Source organism: Orussus abietinus, unplaced genomic scaffold, assembly GCF_000612105.2.
Source record: "Orussus abietinus isolate OABI.00-Male unplaced genomic scaffold, Oabi_2.0 scaffold19, whole genome shotgun sequence".
NCBI classification, from domain to species: domain Eukaryota; kingdom Metazoa; phylum Arthropoda; class Insecta; order Hymenoptera; family Orussidae; genus Orussus; species Orussus abietinus.
The window spans coordinates 1,161,176-1,180,441 of NW_019395981.1; the positions used below are offsets into that span (position 1 = coordinate 1,161,176).

Here is a 19,266-nt window from a genome sequence, read left to right on the forward strand (position 1 = left end):
GCGCGTTAATACACCTCGATCAGGAATTAACGTCGCCCCCGCATGAGCGGGAGAGAAACAGAAGGAAAGAGAGAGCGCCGGCCCTCTCTCGGCAGGGCCGGAGAAACGACCTAGGCGCGCGGCGAGAAGGCAGGCCTGGTATAGACGTTGACTCGACCGATGTCTAAAGCTTCTCGGGAGCACCCTTGGACCTTTCCACCTAACGGTTCGCGCCGACAGAGAGAGCGAGCCGGACGCATCCTCGGTGACCGCGGCGAGCGTCGCCGGCGAGCGCGTCGGCGGGCAGGGGAGGGAGCGAGAGGCCTCGGCACGCGCGGGAGAGCGAGCGGGACGGAGCGACGGCGAGTCGAGGGAGAGGGTCGGATGCGGGCGGCAGGGGCGGGAGAGAGAGGGGGACCTCTGTCGGCCGCGGGTGCGGGCGGCGAAAGAGAGAGGCCCGGTGGTGGGGGTAGCCGGCCGAAGGCTGGCGGGGCGCGCGAGGGGAAGGCGTCGCGCTAGACTCGGGCGCAGTGGTGGGGGGAGCCGGGCGCGTGGTGGGGCGGGGGACGCTCTCTCGGCCCCCCGATCGCTCAGTTTCACCGCTGGCTTCGTCGAGAGAGGGTCGTGCGCGCTCGCGTCTTGCCCTCTCCTCGGACCCGAGTGCACCGCCGGACTCCCGACCGCCGACTCGACGCGGACCCGCCGGAGCGATGCCCGAGCCCCCGGCGGACCCGTGAACGCCGTCCTGACCAGAGACGCGGTGCGCCCCGCCGGACCGCCGCCACTGGATCTCGGCCCGGGAGCGAGGCGCCGCGCTGAGCGCGCGTCCGGTGACCGCGGCCTCCGGGGCTGCGCACCCTCGGCCGCCTGCTGCGCTCGCTGACCGATCCCACCCCCAGGTGGACCACGAGGTGACCCCGCGAGTTCCGTGCGCGAGAAGTGGCGCCGCGCGCAGTGCCCCCTACCTGCGACACCTCCGCCGAGAAAACGGTACCGGGATTGTGATCAGTGCGTGACGCGGCGCGTCCGACGGCCACCGACGTCCACGCGCGTCGGATCATGCGACACCCCTCGCCCGGAATCCCGCACCCTGTAAGTATACGCACAACGTGGAGAGGGTCGCGAGGTGTCCCTCTCGGGGACCCGGTGTTGCCGCCAGACGGACGCCTCTCTTCCCCGCCGCATGCGGGAAGGGGCAAGGTCGGAGCCGCGGGAAAACTCGCCCCGGCATCCCGAGGGACCCGGGCCTTGCGCCGTTAATCGACTCCGCGCCGGGCCCCAGGTTTACGCCCCACGAGGGTAACGAGTATTTATACATTATCTTCTTCTTTGTTTCTTTTTTTTTCTCCTTCCCGCAAACGCGGGGAAGGGATTCGAGGTACTGGCAGGTGCGCGTATACCGGGCACCCGGAGTTTCGACCCGACGAAATTTCATTCCCGATGCCCGCCTCGGGGAAAACTGCGGCATATATCCCGGGTTTATATCCTGACGAATGTCCTCGGCCGGTTTCTGTTTAGCCGGCCGGAAAAGTGCGACGAAGGGCGGGCGACGGGCGCAGTCGTGCGGCTCGCTCCGCGGAAACTCGGGAGCGTCTGCCGACGAAGTTGTTCCCTCGAATCGGGTTCCCCTCTCCTTTTTCTTTCTTTTTTTTTTTTCCTTTCCTTTCTTTCCGTGTTGCCGGAATTTCGAGAACGTCGTCGTCGCGGTTTTTCCCCCGGTTTTCGGACCGAGTGATCGTTAAGTTTCCATCGTTACTCTGGATTTTCGGAGACGCGAGGGCGCCCTGGAAATAATCGACGCATCGAGCGCGCCTCGTTTGGGAAATACTTACCGAAATTCTTTTCTGCGACGTTTTCCCGCCGATTCGTCGAGCGGCATATCCGCGCTGTGTAATCGGGAGAGATGAACAATCGGCGAAATACCTAAATCGGGGTTTGGAGCCATGTTACGTCGGACAGTTTTCCTGGATTTCTGTTTATCGCGGACCTAGGGACTTTTCCCATATTCGGGGATAATTTCGAAGCACGTGTCGGGAGAATTTGTGTCGCGGGGGGAGGGCCGACGGAATGGATTTCACGAGGTTTTCGAACGGGTCGAATTTCCGTACTCGATCGCTGATTATGTAATTGCGCTGTAAACACGCGCTACATTATCATCGGGGCCACGTTCTATTTACGCGTACCTGGGTTTCATGGAACGGACGAGGAAAAACCGAATCCCCAAATGTTGGCTCTTCGGTCGTGGTTTGGATTTTCCGACGGGTCGGTGTTACCCGTAATCGAGGTGCATTTCTCTGTTATCAAAGCGATTCGTTAAATGCGGCTCGGCAGGGAGGCTAGCGACGATCCTTTTAAAATCTCGGCGTACTCCCAATCGGTATTAAAAGTGCCCTCTGCAATCGAGAATCGACTTTTAATCGTCGCACCCGAAGGGAGCCTCTGACGAGTCCATCTCGTGGAAAACTCCCGTGCGGTCCGCGGCGGGAAAAGTGCATTCGCGCGGGAGTATTTTTCGACCTTTCGACGCGCCATCGACGTCGATTGATCTCGATTTTCCCGGAAAAATCGGGACCCGGAGGCGCCTCGACGCCGGTGCTTTTTGCCGGCGGAATCGTTCCCGTCGTTACTAAACCGCACCTCGGAATGAAATTTGACGCGACTTCTTTCCTTGCAGTTTTCCATGCCAATGTTGTCTGCGTCTTTTGGCTCGCTCGTCGACGCCGTTTCGATTTTTTCCTCGCCGTGATTTATCGCTCGGCGGAAAAATCTTGCCGGGGGGGACGGCCTTTCGAAGATGTCGAGGTCGAGTCGCGCACCTTGACGCGACGTGCGCGGATCGTGTTCTCGCTCTCGGTGCCGACGAGGGGAACAGGTTTTTCCGGCCGGGATTTTTCCCGAGTCGAGGGTCGCGTTTTTCAGGGTCGCGCGCGGGTGGGGACTCTCTGTTCAGTCCCCGAGTCGTTATCGACGGACCCAAAGCGAGGATGACACCGAGCGGTCGTCGCCATTCCGTCACGTTAGCGCGGCATTGCCAAGGGGTCGGCAAATTTCGTATCCTATCCATTTCGAGGCGGTAATCTTTCAGTGGTATCCTTGATTTCCCGATTTCGTGAGTTCTCGAAGGGACGTCGTCGACGATACCTTCAGACCTCTCCTGCAGATCGTACACTATTTACAATACGCTGAAGAAAATATTCAACGTGTTATGGTGATATGAAAGTGTCATGTACGTACCGAAAAGTAAAAACGTGTTTATATGACTTTTCTCCAAACTGGGTGCACCGAATCATTTGAAACTTCATCGCGAGATTATGGAAGCCCTAAGGAAGAACGCGATGCTCGTGGAATTTCATTTCTTGCGAAGAAATTTGTATTTGTCTCGGACAGGAACCGAAGAGGAGATTTTTTTTTTCTCGGAAAAATATAGTTTCACGAGCATGGCGTTCTTCATTAGGGGCCTCCATTATCACGTATTAAAGTTTCAGATAATTCGGCGCACCCGGTTTGGAGAAAAGCTTTGTAAATATTTTCCCTTTCATATCACATTAAGGGGATGTCAAAGTGGCAGCGAAGAGGTCTCGTTTATGAAACTCCTCCGAATTGGGTTTACCGAATCATTTCACACTTCGCAATGTGAATGTGGAGATTATAAGGAAGGTCCTGAAGCTCATGAGATTTCAATTTTTTTTTTTTGAACAATTTCTTTATGGGTATTTTAAAAATATTGTATTGAAAATGAAATTTCACGAGTGTCAGGACCTTCCTCATGGATTCCATGTTCATGTGGAAAAATTTCAAACGGTTCGGTGCGCCCAGTTAAGGGAAGAGTTTCATGAACGATCGACCCCTGAGATGCCACCTTCACGTCCCCTTAAAATGAGAGATACCTCGATTCTTAACTTTTGGTCCGTTATAATAAATACCCTGACAAATGACACACCCTGGGTATGAATGTAATTCGGCAGATGATACTGTCCCGCAAATCGTACACTGTTTACCAAATGTTGGAACGAACCAGATGAGGAGGGAAGATTTTTTCCGAACGAATTGAATTTTTCCTCTACGTACACGGGGTCTCTCTTCGACCGCGACCGTGACTGGCGTATCCACTCTCTCTCTCTCTCTCTCTCTCTTTTCTCTCTCTCTATCTCTCCGTCTACTCTGGCCAGGAGGGGTCGATTCGAGTTTCCACTCGGACTTATCGGCGGATTCGCGGAGCCGGTCTGCGCCGAAAGCCGAAAAGTCGGCATCCGGCGCGTTCCGGAGGCCCGGTGGTCTTTCCGTCCGTATGTCGGGGTCGGACCTCTCGTGTCCCGGCCGGCCGGGAGATTAGATCTTAAAGGAGCAAGCGCCGGCGGGCCGGCGATAAAATTTGGAAAATCTCGCGCGTCACGGTGCCGGCTCCACGGACTGCATCTTTCTCTTTCTCTCTCCCTCCCCCTCCGGCGGGCGTTCCGCGCGTCTCTGGTTATTAATCCCGCGACCTAAAGGACTGTTCAGGTTTTCTCGACTTGACTCCACCTCGAGATACTCCCAGTATCGGCGGAAAATCCTCGAGAATCGGCGATACCTTCTCTTAGGAGCGTCCGACTCGAGCAGTGTGGAAATCGCCGCTTGTCTCGCATTTCCGACGTATCGATCCAGGCCCCGCAACGATTGATCGGGGGTGGGTAATGAGGAACCCACCCCGCGACGTTAGGGGCGCAACTTGTCCCGACGCTCTTTTACGTAGGCGTAAGGAGTAAATCGACGTCGAGGCGACGCGCGCCCCGGCGTTACGCCCGATGAATCGTTTCGAGACGGCCTTTCTTGCGGACGTATCTGGATTACGGATCGTTAAGGTGAAGTGAAACCCCTCTCAAATCAGTCGATTTGAATACACTTTTTTTTTTTTTAAAGGGTATTAGACCATACTGTCCGAAACTTTGACACATCACTCCTGATCATCTAAGAATTGTCCTGACACATTGAAATTTTGGATTTTTAAAAAAAAATTTTTTCACCCAGCCCAGATCATAACCAAAATGGCGTCGAGCTCTCATATTTCGATCGATATACAATTATCGGAGGCCCCGATATGAGAAACGAATGGGTCAGGACAATTTTACGACAATTTAGAACACTCTGGTAATCGATGAACTCGCATTTGAACGGGAGTAAAGGCAAAAAAAGTGTTGTATGCGCTTCCATGTTAAAACGATGGGAATTCGAGGTCTCGGAGTGAAAATTTAATTGACCTGGAAATCACAGATGGCGCGGGGGGTCGCTCTGCAGTCAATTAGGGCCTCAGGAAGCATGAATCTAGAGGATTTCTGGAGTTTCACTTCAATTTCTTGATTTTTATTGTGCGAAAATGACGGGTGGAGTATGCCATTTGGTATAATATCCAATATAACACGACCCAGCTGTCAATATAAAAACAAACCTCGGCAACGTAGGCATTTAGAAAAATCCTTATCGACGTCGATCAAGTTCCTCGACGTGTTTCACTTCACCTTAACCCGACCGCGCCTCGTACCCGTGGAATCGAGGATTTAAATGCTACGAGAAGGAAGAGGGGATTTAGGTGCACGTCCGAGCGAGTCTGGCTCGCGCGAGTAGTGGTCGCCCGCGCGAGTGCGCCCTCTCGCTTCCCTACCGCGTACTTTGCATGTCCGCGAAGCAGGGGCGATCGGTTATTACGCCGTTCGGAGGAGCATTGTGCTCTAAAGAGGGAATGCGCACTTGTTCGCCCTCGCTCTTTCTCTCTCTATCTCTCTCACTCTCCATTGTGTCGGCCGAGCCGGAAAGACGGTGCGCGCCCGCCGACGGAGGTCGACGTCGCGACGGAGGCCGAACGAATCGGATCAACCTCTCGACGTAGAGACCGGGGCGCAATTGGAACGGAACGCATGCTAGACCCCTTATGGGGAGTAGAGGGGCAGGGCTTTGGACTTTCTAGGGATTTGGAACAGCTGGTGGGTCCCCCTATCGCGTACATTCTACGGTTTTGCCGATCGCTCTTCCGGTCGATCCTTCGGGTCCTCTCCTAGCCGCGGTTTTAATAATTCCCCGCGTCCCATTCTCGTCACATTCCACGCACGTACCCTTTAAACTTGACTCTGTCGCAGTGCGGAATTCCCGCGACCGTCGAAAAGATATAGGACCCCGTGTCGGGGGGGAGGAGGCAAGCCGGGGAAGGGGGACGACCACGCGAAGTACGTCCGGTCGTACCGCGGGGAAACACCCTATGGAAATGTGCAGTTACACGCGGAACGGTCGCGCGGAAATTAGTTATTTTCGAGAGTTTCCAGCATTTACTGGCGATTGTTAACGCCGGCTGCACGAGCGCTCCAGTTTCGCGCGCCCCGGCTTCCGAGGGTGGCCCGTCAAGAAGGGGGAGGAAGAGGAGGAAGGAAAGAGCGGGTAAAAAAGGCCGACGCCGAGCGGCGCGACGAGACGCCCCGTTCCGCGTCGAGGTGCTATCGCATCGTGACTTTCGGGCCGCTTTTCGATTACCTCCGGTCCCGGGAAAATTAAGACACAGGGAGGAGGGGTGGAAAAAATAAAAAAAGAACAAAAGCGCCGCTCGCGCACCCCGAACGTCGATCGTCCGACCCCTGGCCCGCCTTGGTCGAGGCTTCCGGTCGCCAGGGTCTCCAAGATGGAGCTCGAGAATAAGGAAAAACCTTCCGCGGAACCGTCGGAGGCCTTTTCGGCCCCCGGGGAACGAAGTCGACGGGAAACACTCGGGGAGTTTCGGGCGCGCACTTATCAATGGCAGCCGAGCGGGGCCCGAACGACCGGAGATAGGATAAAAGTGGTCCTAAAATCGGTTCTAAAGGCGAGACGTGAATACGGGCCGAGGGCATTATGCAGATCGGAATATCGGCCGCCTCTCTCTCTCTCCTCTTCCCCCCCTCTGCCCGTCTCCTCGCCGCTTCTATCTCTTTCTCCCTTTCGCGCGCGCGGATCCCCCTCGACACGCGCTCGCCCGCTTCGCGACCGGCGCGCGTCGCGACGCTACCTACGGTCCGATCCTGGTCGTTCCGTCCGTCCCCCGCGTCGTTCCCTTCTGATCCAGCCGAATCGAGGAGGGGGTGGGAGAGGAGGAGAGCACCGGTCGGGCCGATAACAATAAAGTCGCGTTTCGCCGGTGACGCTCGTCGAACGGAGTCGATACCCCCCCCCCCTCCCCCGCTCGCGCGGAGGGGTAATGGCGGAAAAATTACTACGTTTAAGCCAGAAAACATCCCCGCAACCGGCATTTTCTCACAACACCCGCGAATTACCGCGTAATTGCCGCGCCTTCCATCCACCGGCTGCACGTGTATATACGTGTACACGGTGGTTGTACGGCGAACGCACACGCGTAAACGCGTCCGCACACCCGAGGCGCCCCGTCCATGGGAATTCGAGGCAGCTCATTGCTAACGACGTAATGTCGCGAGCACGCGAGTAATTTATCGTGTCGAATTTTAAATCGAGATTCCACGGCGAAACTCTCGCCTCCCCCTCGAGGGGGCCGCTCGCGTACCCCTTTCCGCGCCTCTACGGGCCGACGACCCCGAAGAGCCCTTTGGGCCCTTTCTTCGGTCGGAGTCTCCTCGGGATCAAGCCTTTCCCCCTTCTACGGGGTCTTGCACCGTGGCGAGATGGGGCTGGAGCAAGTTTTCCCGGTCGCCGGGGCTTATCTCAGTGTAGGGCCGCTTTCGTCCCGCGTCGAGATCGCGCCGGAAGGAGCCGGGACGGCGATTAACTGGTGAAAGGGCACTTCCGGTACCGCAGAGTCGGAAGAGAAGGATCGGGCGATGCGGGGATCGCCGGTGAACGAGAGAGTTCGTTAATAAAGGCGCGAACGAAGGTGGCCGCGCCGGTTCAACGTGGGTTCGGCTCTCGGACACTTTTCCTCGTTTATGCATATTTATCGCACGTGGGATTTACGGGCCGTTTGTCATTCGCCGCGTGTCCGTTTCGCGGGCAAGTAGACAATGGCCCTCGTATACCGCGCGCATGTTATTAGCGTGCCGGCTAATAACGACGGAGGCACGTCGCGACGGTGTCTCTCCTTTCTCTCTCTCTTTCTCTTTCCCTCTCCCTCGGCGGAACGAACGTTCGAGTTTGGCGTCGCTATTTATACCGATTGTTGATTTATCCTCCGCTCGCCGGGGATAAACTTCGCTCGGAATGCCCGACCGACCCGTTAAGGCTCTCGTCGGTGGTTTACGCACTTACGTGGCGCAACGCAACTCGAGGGACGGCCGTCGGCGTCGCCGCGGACGTATCCTTGTCCCGCTTTATTCAATTAAAAACGTCTTTCCCGCCGTTTAACGTGGGAAAAACGACGTCTCGGTGATCCGCTCCTCCGCCGAGGCCGAACCTCGAGGGCGGGGGCTCTGTCTCTCTCTCTCTCTCTCTACCTCCCCCCTCGACCGGGTTTCCGTTTTCTCGAGGAAACCGGAACGTTCGGTACCCATCGTCGCGGGATACGTTATTTCCTATTTTTTTTCCCCTTTTTCCTAAAGTTCTCTCAGAAATTTTACAATAAAAAAAATTTACAAAGTCCTCCGTCGAGAGAGCGTCGCAACGCCGAAGTCGTTCCTTGCCTCTTTCTCCCGATCCCTCTCCTCCGGTGTCGGGCGTACGCGCGCGTGATGCAACGCGGAGATACCAATGCATTTGCGGAATAGCCGTGCCGTGTTTCCCTTGAGTATCCGCGACTTCATAAGGACCTAGGATTCATGTCCGGGCGCCCCCTCTCGCGCGGACGGCGCGCGTCCGCCCGGCGCGAGGGCCTCCGCGAGACTGAGCCTCGCTCCCCGTGGACGCGGCGACGTCGGCCGCGGTACGAAGTCTCGCTCGCGAGAGATCCGGGGCCCGGCCCGGTCACCCCGAGTACGCGGAATATCCCGGGCCCCGAAAACCGGGGACTCGACTCGCGCGGTTCCTAGGCGCAATTTCCAGGCATAATTACCCGCGCCCGGTAATACGCGAGTTTGTAATGAACCATTTGTATGATTAATAGAGGCCAGTAGGGTGCTCTCGGGCCTACCCTCCGCCGGGTCCGGGCCCCGATAATACGGCCCTCGCTCGAGGTATGCTATTATCATAATTGCCGCCAATAACGGCCCATGATTGGCGCACTTCACGCTTTCCGAATGCTCCTTTTTTCCCTTTTTCTTTTCCCCTTTTCTTTTCTGCCTGCCCCCCCCCCCCTCCCCCGCTTCCTCCTCCTTCTCCGGCCCCCGCTCGAGACCGAGCGACGGGAGTTTTACTCCCCGACGCATCTTGGAGAGCCGTCGATCCTGACCCTTTCTTCGCGGCGCGGGCCTGGGTCCCTCTCTCTGTCTCTTTTCCTCGCTCTTGCCTTCCTACCTTTTCTCTCTCTCTCTCTCCGTCTCTCCCGCTCGGCGGCCATGAAACTCCAAGGATAAAGAGAGGCCGGCCGGGCCCGGCCCGGCCCGGCTCGGCTCGACTGGCCCGATGCCTGACAGAAATGGAATTGCCGGCCTCGCCGAGGGGACGGCGGAACGAATCGCCCGGGCGAGTCCCGGGCGGGGGCCCTCCTCGGGAGAGGGACCTCGAGCTGCCCTCGGAGCGTGGCCCCGGGTGACCCCGGCTACCCAGAACTCGACGTCGAAACCTCGACTCGCGACCGTGCACCTTACCGCACGGCCCTCCCACTCTGGGGCGGGACTTCGACGGGGGTTCGTCGGGTTCGGAACCCACGTTATGGTCCAACTCCAATTGAACGGCGCAACTGTATTTCCTTGGTCGTAAAAATCTGTGCACCCCCCCGTAATGTAACGCTAACGCCGTCGCACGGACCAACACACGTTACCATGTGTGAACGTACTCTTACGCTCTTCGGGTTCCTCCGGATCCACCGCAGGGAAAGTGGTTCCGCGTTTCCGGAACCCTAGGCTCCGACCTCGCCTTGCCCTGTAGCGCCCTCGGATAGGGCTCGTTTAAGATCCCCGCGATGCAGAGGGGGGAAGCGGCCAGAGGGAAAAAAGCGAAACCGAGAGAGAAGGCCCGCGAGTGCCGAGTCAGCTGCGTCGTTACGATTGCGGCTTGCGAGCGTACCCGCGTTACCGTCCGGTGGCGTGCCCAACGGGCGCGATAATGCAATCAGCACGGCTCCACGCTTTGTCTCTTCGCGAGGGGGGGGGGGGGGGGGCTTAGCCGAGGGCGAGGACCCGGCGCCGCGGGTGGAAAGGAGGTGCGCGGCTTCGATTCGACCGGCGGAAGCCCCGGCGAGACCGGAAGTCGGGAGCCGCGGGGAGATCGACGCGGTTCCGCGGGTCCCGATCACCCGGGGGACCGCCGGTCGGCGGGGAAGATTGACCCGTCGCTCTCGCCGCGCCTCCGGTGTGACGCGTTTATCGACGAAAGAGAGGAGGGTCTTCGAGGATTTTCGGCGGCGGCCTCGGATCGGTCGATACCGCCCGAGGGGCAGGGGGGGCGGGAGGAGGAAAGCGGGAGAAAGTATGGCGGCGGAGGTGCGCGCCGGCGGGTCGCGGGGGGTTATTTACGAGGGCGGGCGTCCGTCGGCGGATCCGCGTTTAAAATACAGCGAGTCTTATCTTTCGCACGATTTAGGGAGGCCGATTGCGTGTTACCGACCGAGCGGCCCCCGGTAGCCGCGCTCCGCCTCCTCGACCTCGGACGATTGTCTTCTGGTTCCGAGGGCTCGTCCTTTTTCTGCCTTTTTCTTCCCCCGGCCTCCCCCCTCTTTTTATCCTTTTCGCTGTTCGCCGGCCGGACAGGGTGTCGAGCCGCGACGCTCGAAACCCGCGTTCCCGAAATGTTCCCGCGTCCGCTACCCCCCCTGTCTTCTTCCGATTTAATTATTTTTCTTTTTTTTCGCCCTCTTTTCTCCCTTCTCGGGGACGCTTTCGGTGCCGCCTAGGCGCGTCGACGGGGCTTTAGAGAGGACTCCAGGGAGCTCGGCCTTGCCCGGGACTTCGTCGTAACTCTGGATATGCCCATCGTTCCCCGGGTGGCTCGCGTTTTCCCGCCCACCGCCCCCNCCCCCACCTGGAACAACCGAGTCGAAGAAAGATCCGCCCCATTCTGATTCGGCGAATTTAAATTCACCCCGGCGGGGATCGTTCCGCAGCCGCACACCCGACCCGGTAATGGCGCACCTACGGGGGCAGCCACCCCCTCCCCGATACGTGCTTCTTGCATTTGCGAGGCCGCTCCGCGTGCATGCATTAGAATTAACGCGGTAATTTGGCCGGAAACGGCGGATCGAGCCCCGGCGTTCCCGCAACGACGCAAAAAGTGGCGGAAACCCGGAATACGAGTCGTATACAACCCAATTACCGGGCTGGCGCTCCTGGGACCGGGGAAACCGCGGGCCCGGGGGTGCGGAATCCCCGCGTCTAGTTGCCCGCAAAGCGGGGGTCGCTTCGGGCTAATTTTTACGCGCCGAATCGTCGTGCCCCGTACCTGGTCGTGGGAGGCGGCATTTGCGCCATGATAAAATGATTAATAATCCGCCGATAAAGCGTACGCGTGGTACGATTTGCTGGGCAGGCCCTCGGGACCTCGGAGTAATGGATTCCACTAGTTCTAACTAGTTGAAATTTTCTCGTCGCGTGTTATTAATTATATTCCTCGACAAAAGGGTAAATCCTGGGAAGGGAGGCATCTCGTCGGGAGGCTCCTCGAGTCGGCGGGCGGTTCCGTTGAACGGAGCCAGCTGGTGCGTTCCGTCAGCCGTGAATGCACTTCGGGGGGTGGATTTCGGGGACCTCTTCGGGAAGCGTCGGCTCGGTCGTTGCGTCGGATCGGCCCGCATCCCGAGAGGAGAGAGGAGCCTTCTTCCCGGGGCGTATCATAAATCATAATCCGGTCGAGTTTGGGGCTCGTTCCCCCCCTCCTGCCCCTTCTAGTCCCCCGTTCGTTAATCCGGGTTGCCGGTCCTCGCGTCCCCTGATCTCCGTTTTCCCCGTTAATCGTCATTGTGTCGACGCCATTAACGGCGCATTCCCCGTCGACGTTACACGGCGAGGGTCGCGACGATAAACGGATTACGGGGTCGGCCGCGTAGCGTTAAATGGGCGATTGTTTCGGTGCCACTTGCGACGGGAGCTTCCGGTTTCGCGGACGAAGATCGGAAAGGGAGGGTGCGCGGGTCGGGGACGCTTTGGAGATGAGCTCTTATCTACGTGTCGCTTTCCACGGACCTGGACGACGATGGGGCTCCCCTCGACACGGCGCGTCCGCGACCTCGCGGCCGGGTCAATCGAGTCGATCGGAAAAGTCGATCGGCCCGGGGTGCGCGACCGCGAACTCCTCGGGGGTGTCGCCCGGGAGCGGGCCGGTGTCCCCGGAAAGCACTCAGCCGGGAGTCGATTAATTCGGGCGTCGGCCGGGACTCGGGAGAGCCGAGGGGTCGAGAGGCGGTCCCCGGCCCGGGGAGAGTGCACCGGTCCGGACGGACGCGGGACCGGTCCGGTCGCCGGGCCGGAGAAATGAGAAAGTCCGGGGGTGACTCGGATTACGATCGAGCCGATGGAAAAAGTCGGTCGGGCCGTCCATTACCCGGTGCTTTATTGGCCCCCACGGTTCGCCGTGCAAAAACGCTCGGAGAAATCCATCAAACGATTGTTTCGAGGAGTTACGCGGCGTGCTAAACAAAGCCATCGGCGGCCCGGCAAGAAGAGCGCGCGTGGGATGAGGTCCGGGCAAAAACTATTCGGTAATCACCGCCGAGGGGGCGACCAACCCCGCCGATGCCGACCCGGCCGTAAAAACGATCCCCCCCTGTAGGTGGGTCGCGCAATCTTGGCCTTGGACGGCGGCTTTTTTGCGCGACCCGACTCGGCCACCTCTTCCGGACACCCTCGACCACGGGCAATCTCTCCGCGTTTCGAGGACTGTACTGTCCAGCGGTAGGGGGAAAACGAGGAGTCCCTCGTGAAAATCGAGCCCGACACCTGTTTCGGGCGGGGCTCGACCGACTCGTCGTTATCGATAAGGGCCGAAACGAGTACACGCGTGAATCACCGGTCTCCCGGAGATCGGGAACGGCCGGAATGGGTCGTTAGCGGTAACGCGATTTACGTTCAAAATCGAGCTATCGCGTGATTCCTCCTCCCCCCCCCCTTTCCTCCCGGCCGCCCACATCTGCGCCCACCCCGGCATCCTCGGGGTCAGTCCTCGCTAGGGCCTCGTAGGTGCAGGACGAGGTCGGCCCGAAAACAAAGGAGAAGGGCGCGATAATGTAGGATCCGGTCGCCCGTCGCTCGAACGTCCGATTTCTGGTGTTCGACCCTCGGGAACCGTCCCAGTCCTGGTTTTCGGGATGCCAGGAGTGGACGGCTCGAAATGGGAAATGGGGAGCTATAGGGGGCTATCCGCGTTTACGAGATCATGGGCGCAATCCGGGGGCAATCGGGTTGTGTAAACCGGGCCGAGGAAAAATTGAAATCAGGCCTATCTACATCTTCATTCCAGGCCTCCCATGATTACCGTCCCGTGGCCAATAAAGGAGAAGGCTCCGCTCTAGGAAAATTGCGGAATTGCGCGGGGTAACGATCGCCACCTCCCCCTCTCCCTCCCCCTCGCGTGTTGCCTCTTCCGCGCTGCGGGGGCGATTGCCGCGTACGGGCGAAGAAACGATTCGGAAATTACGGACGGGGGGTGGGAAAGATACGAGCGAAGTTCGGTCCCGAGGTCGCCCCTCTTTTCCCCCCCTCCTCCTTCTCCTCTTCCCGTACGTCATTCCCATTCGTGACTTCGACGTCCGGTCGAGTCTTCCACCCCGGACGCTCGCGACGGCTGTTGGTTGCAGTTTTCGGGGGAATAAATATCGCAAAATGCCCATTTCCGGGCCGGAAGCGCCCGTGGGTGGCGCGCGGCATGGGGGGAAAACGTACCGTATATAGGGATATATACGGGTACATAGGGTGTATACGTATATATATGAAGCTCGAGTGGTCAGATGTTGGGGAAGGACCGGAAGTCGCGGCCGGGTCTCGGATGGCCGCGTCCGGCGAAATTGGCTTAACCCGAGAACGAATGGCTCGGATTCGCGGGGTCCGATATCGCGCGGGGATATCCTCGGAGGGGGAGTATAGGGCGGGGAGATAGGGCCGGGGGAGGCAGTTTTGAGGGAAGTTAGCGCGATGAATCAAGAAACGTCAGGCGCATTCTTCGAGAGACTTGCCGGGCGGTCGCGCCCAGCCGGCTGAATCTTCTCCCGATTTTTCTGCCCCCCCCCCCCCGGTTCCCTCCTTTTTTTTTCTTCTCTTTATCAATGCCCTCCCCTTTGTCATTTTCTTTCACTCCGCCGTTCCCCTATCCCTTTCCCTGGCGCGTCCCTCTTCTCCCGTTACTCCCACCATTCGTCTGGTTCGACGTCCATTTGGCTCTGCATTCTTGCTGGTTCACCGCTATCTGTCATTCCTTCTCCCTCCCCCCCCTCCGGGCCCTTCCCCCTTGAGCTCCGTGCCGACCTGTCTCGCTTTCCAGACTCTTCCGAAGGAAGTTTAAGGTCCTTGGAGAGTCCATCTCGGGGCGATAACTCCTCGCCCGATACGCCGGGCCGACTCTGAGAAACTCGCGCACACCCCCCTTTTGTCCCGATGTTGAGGGATTCCCGCGATGCGCCGATGCGTTATTCCCGCGGCCCGATTTATCAACCTGGCCGCGTCCGGATGCCGAAGGGAGTTATCTCCGATGTTTCCCGATCGTGACTTTTAATCTACTCGGGGTGGGTTTCGACGTGGCGAAGACCCGACAAGGCGTTCCTAGCTACTCTCTGGCCCTATCTCTCGACCCACGAAAATTCAACTCGCGGCGACTTATCTGGAACGATAACTCGGTTTACAAGTCGGCACCGAAACCCTTTGGGTCGCCTCCGATACCGACGCGGACATCGGGGGCGTTATCTAAGTCGGAACAGAAGAGGTGTCGCCTGTGACCGGGACCGCGGGCAAACACGACCCATTGACGGCTACATAGGAATCCCCTCTGGGACTCGGGGTATAACCCCTATATGCAGGGTACAACCCCTATTCTGTAGAGGTTCCCGCAAGCGAGCAACGCGGCGCGCCTCCCGCGAAAAAGTCGAGCCGTCTCTCTCGGACCACCCTAAACTAATCGGAACCTCGTATTTACGGTCGAACTTGCGACCGGCACGAGAAACACGACTTCGGGAAGTCGTCCCTTACCGAGACGGGGATTTCTTCCCCGACGAGCCCCTACTCTCCGGCGGGGGGTACCTTCGATTCTTTCGCCCCCGAATCGACGATGCTCGATTTCGAGGTTAATTCGTTATCAAGAGATATTCAATTATTTATTTCAGAGATTTTAGGGGGAATTAGAGGCGTTGATGTGATTCCGTTGAGGTTTTCTTTGAGGGTGCCAAGGGGGATGGTCGGTCTCATCCAGAGTACCATGACACTGGATAGTCAAGACGGAGGGATATAGGGTCCCTAGGAGCAAGACGCGTAATTAGCGCGTCGCAGGTCGGGCCGGGGGTTTGATTTATCGGCAGCCCCCGAATACGCGGCGGGGGGTGGCGGGCGGCGAAATGGGGCGACCGCCCCCACCGATAGGGCGCATCTCGCGGTGTCCATCTCGGCGGTCCATGGCCTCCTCCTTGTCCGACCTTCCCCTTTCCCCTGCGATCGTGCCCCCCTTAATCGCCTTTCTCACCACCTCGGTATTTGCCCCTTACCCCCCGCGTGCTTCCATCTCGCCCCCTCTCGTCGCTCCCAGGCTCCGTCTCTCTCTCTCTCTTTCTCGCTTCCTCTCCCCGAGCTCCGCTCTCCGCCGTCTCCCTCTCGCTCGCAGCGTTCCTCCCTTTACGGCGCCATTATCTCCTTTCATTGGCCTTCGAGCCTTACCTTGTCTAACGATAGTCGCTCCTCCACTTTCCCTCCTCGAGAAGTCAAGTAAGTATAGGTTATAAAGACGCGGACGCTCTACCCGAGCCGGGAGTTTTCGGAATTAATTCCGTTCGACGACCGCTTCCATGTCACACTTCCTCCCCCTGCCCTGTCCTCCACGTCCCTCCGTAGACGTCAACCCTCGACTCGCCCCACTGATACGTTTTCGATGATTAGATGCCTCCTGGGGCGGGGACGCGTCTCGGATGGCGGTGATAATCCAATTGCGCTCCTATCAATGGCCTCCGAGTCCGCGGAAAGTCGTTTCCGCCGTCCCCCCTCGCTATTTCGCGAAATGCCCCATTTCGGAGTCTATTAGGCGAGTCTTGTCCCCCCCGGGCCCCGTCCAAGTTCGGCTTTACGAGGCACTCGTTGCAGTTGCCGAGGTATCCGGTGCTTAATAACTTCCGATTTAGTTTCGTTTAATCTCGCTCCGCGCAATTTGCGGGTTCTTTGCCCGGCCCGGTGACTGTCGTTACCCGATATCGCGACCCTAATCGCCGGCTCTTTGGACATCTCGGCTAGGAGGAAAAAGGAATTGCATTATCGGCCCGTCGATGGGTTCTCGGCCTCTGGACCGTGGATATCCGAATCTCTCGGTGGAACTCCTGTTTGTCCTAGGTCTAGCCCCCTAGGGTTTCGGGTCCGGTTCCCCGGGAACCATCCCCCGCGTTCTAGGGTTGCCCTTTGTCACGGCTCCCAGGGATCCACTCTGAAAGAGACCACGCTTCTCGAGAATGCGACGAAAGAGCATTTTCCAGCCCATTCACGCGGGACCGCTGGAAAATCCGAGGTAGTGTCACTTTTCGGATTACCTATTTTTTTCCCTTTCTTTCCTTCCCCCCCACCCTTTTCTTAAGTTTCCGTAGACTGTTCAATGGGGAGGGGTGTCGATCCAATTTGGGACGCGTCGAGTCGCGCTTAGGATACGATTTTCGCTAAATTCATCCCTTATATCCTAAGGCCAGCACAGCCTATCTCGATTCACCCTCTTTGCGGCCATTGTCTCCTCCAGAGGTTTCCGGAAGCGCTTCCGAGCGTCGAAGACCGGCCCGAAGAGTCGGCGAGGCGAGTCGAGGGCGGTCGCGTTCCGGTCGGTGTCATCTTCGGTCTGTCCAGGTCCAAGACCCTACCCCTGGGTAATTTATGTCGGCTTTACGGCCCGAGGAAATAAGGAAGCGACTTATTAAGGACGGCACCGCTGCCGACCGCCTCGGGACGCTCCGACCTTCCCCGAGCTCGAAAACTCGTCCCCTAGGTAGGGCTCCGTGTCTTTTTCCTTCTTCTTCTTTTTTTTCTTCTCCTGTCTTTTTTTCTTTTATTTCACTCGCAGCGGCGAATCCGAGGCGTTTGCCCCGCGCGGAGCGCGCGGCCTGAATTATTGAGCGTTCCAAATGCACGCGTGGCTCGCTGCAAAGGCTCGCCTCCGGTCTGAATAATGGAGTGACTCGGGCAACGTTTGCAGAATTATCGGGCTCAAATGTTGCTTTGACCGTTTGGGGTCGCACTCGTGACCGGATTTGCGAAGGTCGGGGAGGAGCCCCGGAAGTCGGTGAAGAGCGGCTTAGTGGGGATGAACGCCTCGCGTAGGCCCCCCCCGGGGCAGTACGGCGAGGTATAATCTGGTACCGCGAGTGACCAACAAACGCCAAAAAATGATGATCGATGAGGATCACGCGATCAATGTGGTGCTGGGCAACCCGTGGCGTATTTCGATCGGGCGTTGCATCGTTCAGACCCGCGGATAAAGCCGGGGGTTCAGGGCTCGTTCCTCGGATTTAGGGGGAATAAAAAAAAAAAAAAAGAAGAAGAAGAAAAAGAAGAAAGTGCTCTAGCGTTCGAAATTTCCAGGCCGTCCGCACGAACGAGCGTTTCCGAGTGCTCTCCCCCGGATCTTTCTCGGGGTTACCTGAGAGATCCCGCCATACCTGGGAAACGCATCCCCTCGTCCACTAGCGGCAAAACCCCAAGATAGCCCGGCTTGGCTTTGTTCGCGGCTCCACCCGGGATAAGCGGATTTCTGTCCACGGAGCCTCCTGATTATGCCGTTAATGCCCATCGTCCGGCGGCCAATAAAACGGAAACGCATTCGCGTAATCCGCGGGCGTTATACGACCGCCGCGCAGCGGGAGGAATCCTGCGGAGAAAGAAACGATCTAGCGCCCGGGCGCAGGTGGGGCGCGTCCTGAGGGATCCCGTTCCGCGTCCCCGCGAGCCTCGTCCCGGGTCTTCTAGGCGCGTCCCGAGGGTGCGGAACCCTCGTCCTGGCCCTCTCCGAAGGACCTCCCTCCCCTCCTACCTCGAGATAACTCGTTTCCTCGAAAAGTGGCACTCTTCGCGAGGTGCCTCGAAGATTAAATCGGCGTCGGCGATCATCCGCCCCGATTATGGGGGGCCCATAAAATCGCGGCTTTAATCCAATCAACCGGCGTCCGTCCGCGCGGAGAGGCCGCCGGTATCGCCTCCTGGCGGCCCACGGGGACCGGTAAAACGTGCCCCACGGTTCATATCTTATGGATTCCAAGGTTTTCATCCCGCGGTACCGGGGCCTCTCTCAGGAGCGCGATAACCCAGGTGGAGCTCCGGACGCTGGCGCGACTCCGAAATTCCGCGCGCTCGGTACCCGACCGATATCGGCCGCAGACAAGACGACGCGTCCCTTTATGTCCACCTTCCGCCATCTTGGCCCCGCGTTCCCTCGTCCTTGCGTGGCCGGCTGGCCGCCTCCTTTGTGCGCCGCGGCAGGAATAATGCGCCGATTAAAACATTCCGGGCGGAGGTCGCGATAGGGCGCAGCTGCCGGAAGATTTTTCCGCTCAAAGGGATGCCCGGAAAAATGGGAGGGGGGGGGGAGTAGCGGTAGGGCGCGCCCTAAACCCCCTAGATCTCCGGATTCCGCGCGTCCCTCCTCCTTTGCGGCGGATTCCGCTCTCCATCGAGGTATTCGTCAGGGCGCGGACATTAAGGCGAAACGACCGAAAAAGGAAGCCACGGGGCCCGGCCGCCTTTGGGGCCCGCGAAGGACGGCGACCTTGGGTCCCCCGGGGGGAGGCGGCCGGGACGCGGCCGAGAAATCGTCATTTAGATACTCGCTAAAAGCGATTCGCGATAAAACCGGGACCTCCGCCCCCCCGGCCCCGATAGGAAGTCTAATGGCCGGGCGTTTTAACCCGGCGAGAGCGCGGGGCGATATAATAAAACGACCGCCCCCCCCCCCCGGCTTTCCGCCGTTTATATGACGCATCCTCGCGGCCTCCGCGATCGCCGACGCCACCCCGAGGACCCAATAAACTCGTTTTTGCGCCAGTTACTCCTTTATCTCCGGCCGGGAATGATCGAAATGCCGGGCCCCGCGAGCCATTCCGCGAGCGGGCTCTCTGGGCCCCCCCGGGCCCAGATA

The 19,266-nt window shown here is 58.7% G+C and overlaps 1 protein-coding gene across 4 annotated transcripts in view; it reads left to right on the plus strand.

The window, feature by feature from the left end:
• Window positions 1–611: 611 nt before the first annotated feature.
• LOC105699824 (latrophilin Cirl) overlaps window positions 612–19,266 on the plus strand; it is a 183,924-nt gene continuing 165,269 nt past the window's right edge. For all 4 annotated transcript variants that reach the window (XM_012425166.1, XM_012425165.1, XM_012425167.1 and 1 more), the window contains exon 1: window positions 612–1,071. The gene's annotated coding sequence lies outside the window, so the exon portion shown is untranslated. The remainder of the gene's footprint in view (window positions 1,072–19,266) is intronic.